The sequence below is a fragment of the Fulmarus glacialis genome, unplaced genomic scaffold, assembly GCF_000690835.1.
Source record: "Fulmarus glacialis isolate BGI_N327 unplaced genomic scaffold, ASM69083v1 scaffold5716, whole genome shotgun sequence".
In the NCBI taxonomy this organism is placed as follows: Eukaryota; Metazoa; Chordata; class Aves; order Procellariiformes; family Procellariidae; genus Fulmarus; species Fulmarus glacialis.
The window spans coordinates 60,913-68,799 of NW_009219921.1; positions in this window are offsets into that span (position 1 = coordinate 60,913).

The window sequence follows — 7,887 nt, forward strand, 5'->3', positions numbered from 1 at the left end:
TTAATTCACTGCATTTTTTTTTTAGCAGGTCAGTAGCTTTGCTCCAAAAAAGCAGATGGCAACAGTAAGTCATCTTGAAACTTCATGGAAGAAAGACTGAAACCACTCAGATCCCAGAGAGGTTTTACCAGGGAAGCCCAGGGGGTAGAAACAAAGAGATGCAGGGCTGGAAAGGACACACACACACCCCCACACACCCCCATACCGCAGAACCCACATCTCTTCCTTTCCTTCTCTCCCCAGCAGCAGGCATGAGCCCAAACAGGTCTAATGCAATACCTCCTCCATAAGCACTGCACTTAAGAGACAGCAGCATACTTTCCTATACCCATGAAAAACTTGAGACCCACAGGAAAAACCCTGAACCAAAAGCAAGTCACAGAAAAGGGTAGGGGGTTAAAAATGGTGTTGCTGGTGTCCTTTTTTCATATACTAACAGAAAGGTGAGGAGATATCTAAAAGCCTCTAGCAATTCAGCACTGAGAAAGCTTCCTTCTTAAAGCCTTGTCCCACACTTTGAACTCTCCACTGAACAGGGCCATCCCTCAGTGACTGGTCTACACGTGGTTTATAAAAGGATATGAGATCATATCTGTTGCAACAAAATATTTATTAAGTCACTCTTAGAAGTGCCAAAAGGGGGGAGAGACAGAGGTCACTGAGTGGTTCAGGCTTACTCCCGAAAAGCCAGAACTTGAACCTGGTCACCAGCACATCTCAGAGCAACTAACTGCTGAACTACTACCTCTTCTTCACTGGGGAAAGGGTGTTTCTGCGATTTCGTCTGTGTGATTATCACTCCCCACCCCCCAACAGCACAGTTCTGCTCTTAAATGGGAAGAAAACAGCATCTAAAGTTTTAATTTCTTATTAAATTGAATACTCATTTTTCAAGCTGTTGGTTCTCTTCCAAAGAAGGAAGCACACCAGGAATCATCTTTGCACTGTTTGAAACCTTGAGAAGAGACTGCTTGGCACATGAGTGATGCAATATACCCCAGCATGATAAGGAAAGGCGGCATGGAGGATGTCGTGGCTTGGGGAAAACAAAAACAGGGAAACGGGAGAAGGACTACTGCAGAGCTTTAGTGCATGGACCAAAAATGCTCTGGCAACTGCCAACCATGCACAGTCTTGGCTATCAAACTACACCATAAAACAAATAAGAAGACAGACCACAATATGTGCCTGCCACAAGTCAAGATCTCCCACCTACTCTGGATACATCTGATCAGTAAACAGCATGCCCATGATGGTGATAAACAGCAACTGGGACAAAGAAAGATTCACATTTCAGCTCCTAAATGGTGCTTTAGAAAAAAACAACCCAATACACCAAGTATGTCGTGCATAAAGAAGTATCATATATCACTACAAGGCTAGCTGACCCACAGACTTGACAAATCTGTTATTGTTTCCATATTCCTTGGCAAAGCAGAGGCATGTTAAAACCATTCTCCTCCTTAGTCATCTCCTTGTTGGTTCCAGGTCAACATACACTTCCAACAAATCACATCCTTACTGAGCAGAAGAAAGCTGTTAGTTTAAAAAGCATTTTTATGACTAGAAGTGAAGTTCTTGAAAAAATGCTTTACATGCTATAATGATTCTACATACATACAGAACATAGTAACCCACCACAGTTATGTTCTCCTGCTTTAATGGACAATCCTAACAACTTGAGCGCTTTCCAACCTGAAAAGTATTAATATTTCTTTTTGACTTCTGTATTTCCACTTGTCAATCCTCTTTTCAACCAGTAACAGCAGACATTACAAAAAGAACACCAATAGGTCCGCAGTTGTTAATTTATTATTAGAGACAACAAAGCACATGATGCTGTGGTCTTGTTACTCATTTTAAGGCCAGAAACGGCTGCTGTCATCAGCTAACCAATCTTTCTGTAGAATATAAGAGAGGACTTTAAAAGTAACTTCTTATTTAATCAGACCAGAAATCTACCTTGCCCAGAATACTGCTTCCAACATTTGACAACAGTGGACATTTAGAAAACAACATCTTTATCAGTTCTTATTCCTCTTCCACAACCTTCCTGCCTCCAAAAGTTATTAATAAAAATTTCAGGCACAAAATACTATGCTCAGTGAAGCTATGATACTAGAATTTCACTAATCCTTTTTGAAAGGTATACATTTATCTCCACAATGTTCTGTGGCAATAAGATGCTTATTTACGCACAGCATGAAGAAAACTCTTTTCACCTGCTTTACACTTGCTACTCTGTAGTTATTGTGCTGTAACACAACAGAAATCTATAGAGTGGGGCATACTTTCTCCCATTGTCTTTCCAGGCTCAAGAACCCCACTGGTCAGTCTCCTCTCCCACAGAGGACTTAATTTCTCTGATTACCTTTGTAATACCTTCAAATACCTCTAACCTGAGGCCTGACTTCCCTCTTCAAAAGCCAGGTCAATTCTTCTACAAGGTATAATGGTTACACCTCTAACAATCCAGTTGCTTCTATAATTGCTACCCCTTTGCTGGACCTACTAATCAGCAACACCGCTTTTAACAGCATGCATTACAGTGTATAGCATGTCATCACCTCTTCTCCCAAGAGCAAGGGTAAATGAAGCAACAGATTACACACCACTATTAGCAATAGCTTGTCAACTTTACAGAGGCGTTCCTGGTTCTGGTACCTGTTTCTGGAACCTGTTTCTGGAGGTTTATTACTTGTACATCACCATTTTTTCTGAAACCTCTTCTGTGAACACTTCTCATTCATCCTTGTAAAGAATGACGTACTTCTTTTGTAGCAAATGCTGATTCAACGAACTGATTTTGCTTTTCTGAAATTCTTCTCTGAAGAGAATCCCACAGACTCTTCAGCAGGCTTCTGGAGAATCTAAAGAGCTTTTATCTAAAGAGCTAGTAGAAAGCTGTTCTCAAGGAATTTCTACTCTGGTCTCCTGATGATTTCCTATTTTACCTGCTAGAGTTTGTGATCTTTTGCTCTCCTACCACAACTTTCTTTTTGCCTTTTTTTTGTGTGGATATCTTTTTGCCTACAGCTCCCTTCACACTGCTTTAACTACACTGTTTTTCCCTCTCCCACCCTTCAAAATCACCTGTGCTGCCTGCAAGTTACCTTATTTCAGCTGTTCACAACTTCTCCTCTTACTACCCTCATTTTTTATGAAACTCCTCTTCAAAAATTTAATCCAAGACAGTAAAATTTCTTCAGCTCTTCTATTCCTCAATGAATTTCAGTAGACTAGGGTTACTATGAACATAATAGCATTGAGTCATTTCATTTACCCTTATTAAGACAGCATTAGTTTTAGCTTAAAAAGCACTAGGATTTTTCAAGTCTCCAGGAATTTTCCTGTGTTCCAAAGGTATTTAAAAACGATCAACCCCACAACTTGCCTCATCAAGCATTTCTAAAGCTCTTGGGTAGAAGCTACCCAGTCTGGCCAGCTTCTTAAATAAAGTCTGGTCTCAGTGGCCACAGGTTAACTATTATAGTCGCTTTTCTTGTTGCTATTTGCACAGGGAGATTGTTTTGCCAGTACCTTCAGGCATCCTAAGTACCAAAAAAAGATCCACACAAGAAACAGACGAAATTACATCCCTAAAGACTGATTCTTCTTTCTTGACCGTTACCGTTGCTTGCACAAGTTTGGAGGCAGCAGCTGAGATAGAGAGCTCATTTCCATATATTCTCCATGCAGGAGGATTTTAATATGACCTATGGAAAATATATAATTGCACATGTATGTGCAGCAGAATAAAAGGCATTAAAATACTTCCAAACAGATAAGGTAGTCAGATTTACAGGGCTCTTATTGACTAACCGCTTTGAATTTTAATTGTGTACTTCCTCTCTCATTCTTGAAGACTAAGAAAGGACTACATTTTCAGCAAAGCCTGAAGAGTCAAAATAGCTTTTTGGGGGTTGTTTTGTTTTGTTGTGGGGTTTTTTGGTTTTATTTTCTAAAAAGCTCACTGATAAAACACCTTGTAATAAAATACGTATTCACTCCAAGACAAAAGTTGGCTTTGTCAAGTGTGTATTTTCAATGCCTTTGAACTTTAATGGGGGAACACAATGACTGTAGGCAAACTGAATAGCTATTATGTGAGCAAAGAACATATTTGTATTGTGGCAAGGAATGTTGGCTGTAACAGCAGATTTTCCCTCTACTTTTGAGTCGGTACCATGTGATCATTTACTTCTGCATGGGTGACAGATGGGCTGAAGACTCTCATCTTGTCACATCATTTAACACGCAACTTTTCTGACTGCAGAGCTCAAATATGCTCTCAGTATGAATACTGCGCCTCAGCCTCCTAACGCAGTGTAAGCTGTTGCCTGTAAGACATTACTCACCAAGATATATAAATCACCTCCCCCCTTTTGTTCCTCCACCATTTGTCTTAAAAAAACAAACATTAAGAAGATTCAAGACATTTGGGCTTCTATAAAAATGTAGTTTGCTACAATTCTAAGACAAAACCCCCACACTCTTACAGATTTCCACCTATTAAGGTCACCTAATTTACATTAGAAGAAATTGTGATTCAGAGGGATTTTTATTGTTATTATTAACTACACTGAAAGGGTACTTGTTTATGATATTCATGCTCTCCTATTAAACCTCATTTTTGCTTAGGACTAGATCCTGCAAAGACTTCTATACATCGTTAAGGCTTTCTCCTGTCCCATAGGGATGGCTATACATAATCAATAATGTGCACACAATTTTTTTGCACCACTGAAGCTTGCAGCTTCTCTGATGTGATGACTTTTGCCCCAGCTTTGTATGATCGTGCAGCAGTTAGCACAATGAAGCCTGACCATGACCAGGACTTTGAAGACTGCTGCAAAACACAAATGTCTCAGTGATGCAAAAAATTTCTAAATTAAAATTTCCATTTGAAAAGAAGTAGAACAGAAAGAAATCAGAAACGCTTCCTCATTTGGACTGTTAGAAACCTGAATGTCCAAAAGGAGAAAATAGTGCACCATCTGCATGTACTGAGATTTCAGTCTGCAGTTACTTAGATATGCCTCTCTGGAAGTGTGAGATTGCCCAGTGTTACACCTTCAAAAAGTCACCTAGCGGTTGCCATAAAATTGGAAGCATGTTTACAGAGACCCTTCTTTTGAAGCTTCAGGTAAGGAAAAAGGTACACAATATACTCTGAGGAAAAACACACAGCTGCACTTTGTCAACTAAAAGCAGCCAAGATCCTACCCTGTCCATCTCCCCATGGATTTTTCACTTCTAGAGCACAGAAGTAATATGGAAAAGAAGTGGGTTTGACTACAGAGTTGCAATATTGTATGGCCAACTTCCCGCAACAGACCCCAAAGTATAAAAATAGGCACAAGGCTGGAAAAATGGAGGAGGTAATTCACAGGGAAGTGAGAAATGATGGCCCTGTGTCATGCAATAAGCTGTATTTACTCTGCAGCAACAGGTTTTTTTTCTTTTTGGGAAACACATCAAGAGAGACCCAAGACCTACCGTCATCTGATTACGTAAGCACGTGATATCCGCAGGCTACAACTGACCCCGTTATCCTAAGTACTCTGCAAACCCAAAGGCCTGAAGACTAACGTCATTTTATAAGGTGAGGAATTGAGGCACCAAGAGATTAAATGATTTATCTGAGACCACATGGAAACTGCTGTCCCCTGGCCTAATGACTTCACTACCAGAACATCCCTCCCCTTCTCTCGCCCTCAAATACCAAACGCCAGCAGGGCAGGCGGCAGCGGAGCCTGCTTTCCTACAGCACCGTCAGCGTTGAGCACTGAGCATTGACGTGGTCTCTCCCACACAGATTCTCATCTAATAAAGGCTCATAAGACAACCAGAGCCAAATCAACAGCTTCTTCCCTCCGACCCCCACATACATGCTCCACAAAAGGGAAGGTCCAACTCCCATCTTCCTCACCACGTGCCTCACCACAGCTCTTGCTCAGAAAACGATTCACTTCACTAAAACCACAGAGAACTAATCCAGTGGTTTTCTTTTTCCTCTAGGGTAGCAAAAGGAATCAAAGCACCAGGAGATCGAAAACTAGAGCTAGTCCCAGGAGAGGCAGGAGAGAGGGAAGGAAAGGACAAAGGGGGACTTCTCTGTTTTAGCAACAGCAAGCTGTCACTTCAATTTTTTTACGCATGCAAAGCATTGAGAGTATCAACTTTACCTGTCCACCCATCTTCTTTGAAATAATAGGACCTTAACTACCTTTCATATCTCTCTCCCACTGCAAAGTTTGGTTGAAATTTGTCAGTGGATGAAAAGCTTTCTAGGCTGTAGATGGAAGAGAAAAAGGACAGCGGGAACAAATAAACACAATTTCTTCAAAATAAAATTAAAAACCCCAAAAATCTACAAGCTAAAACTTTTTTAATTGATTCTATTACTAATAATAAAGATTAGCCTCACGGCAATCTTTATTTTATTTTAGACAAAAGTGCATGACACGACAGAGCACATACTAGCAGAAAAAAACAAAAAACAAAAAACAAAAAACAGCATTCAGTGGTTCAGAGGAAAGGTGACATCTAAAGTCACCTCTGAGCACAAGGGCACCCACATGAAGTTGGGGCATGTTTGCTATTCCACAACAACCAGCCTGTGTACACACACTAACCTCAAGAAAATTCAGTGGGGGCAGAGTACACTGTACTGCTTTTACGAAGAGGCAAAAGCACACACACAGGCAATTACTAAAGCGTAGCTGAAGTGCTGCAAGCCTGAGTTCACAACCTAGTTTTCTCCATGGTAACTTATTCATAGGCCTTGTGCCTGAGACCACATTACAGGAAAGACTATTTAAGGCAAAATGGCCAGCCACTTCAGGCTCACAGATTACATCTACGACGTGCCTGTAAATGAGGTATGCTTCTTCAACAAGTAACATCTTTTATTAGATTAATCGATACTGTTGTCTGTTGGTTTTCTCCAAACTTTCGGGCACTTTCTTTGGTTCAGATGTTAATTTGAGAGTTTTCTGTTTGCAATTTATTGCCACAGCATGGAACAGAGCAAGACTGATGAACAGGCCATTTACTTACAGATTCAGCAAGTCCAAGACTTCAGTTTTCTTTTCCAGAGATGGAGAAAACGGTTTTAAAAATGGCAGAGAAAACTTTAAAGATAGCTTCACTGAAAAAGTTCCTTTTAAATAAGTAATAGGATCGGTTGATGAAACTTTTTATCGATGCTTTATAATTGCAAACAAAGCACAACGCTGATTCTGGTATAACCGTCATTTATATACGTGAAATACACGGCTTCTATTTGGTATGTAGCAGCACTTTTCATGTATTTCCTATCATTTTTGTATCATCACAAAAAAGTAGACACCTGTGGTATTTTCTTTCTCTTTCCTTACAGGGAGTTTCTGTATCAGATCAAAATACAGTCAAGTGTTAGACTTAAAATCATTCACTTCTGCTCTGGCAAACACTATATCCTCAATTACAACTGCAGCCCCAAACCTTAAGGGTTTGAGAGAAGGCACGTTGCCATAGTAAAAATAACGTCGTGGCCAAGAGTTATGGCCATGTCATGGCCTTTGTCCATTTTTCCAAGAGCACTATCTAAAATATACATTAAAGCAGCACTGTCCAAAATATCCTATTGACACTTTCTGGCCACAGGTACGAGGAAAAGTAATTTCTCTCTACTATGTGCATTCAGGAAAATACAGCGAGGAACAAGAGTCACTTGTAAATGCAACAGAGACGACATTTTCTACTTTATCTTCTTTTCTCACATGTGACCCAGCTTACCACTCAGCCATTTTGCTAGCAATGTGGGTTGCCATTTCACATCCGAATTTTAATTTTGGATGATACTTATTTGTTCTCTGAAGGTTTTACCATGGAATGGCTGCA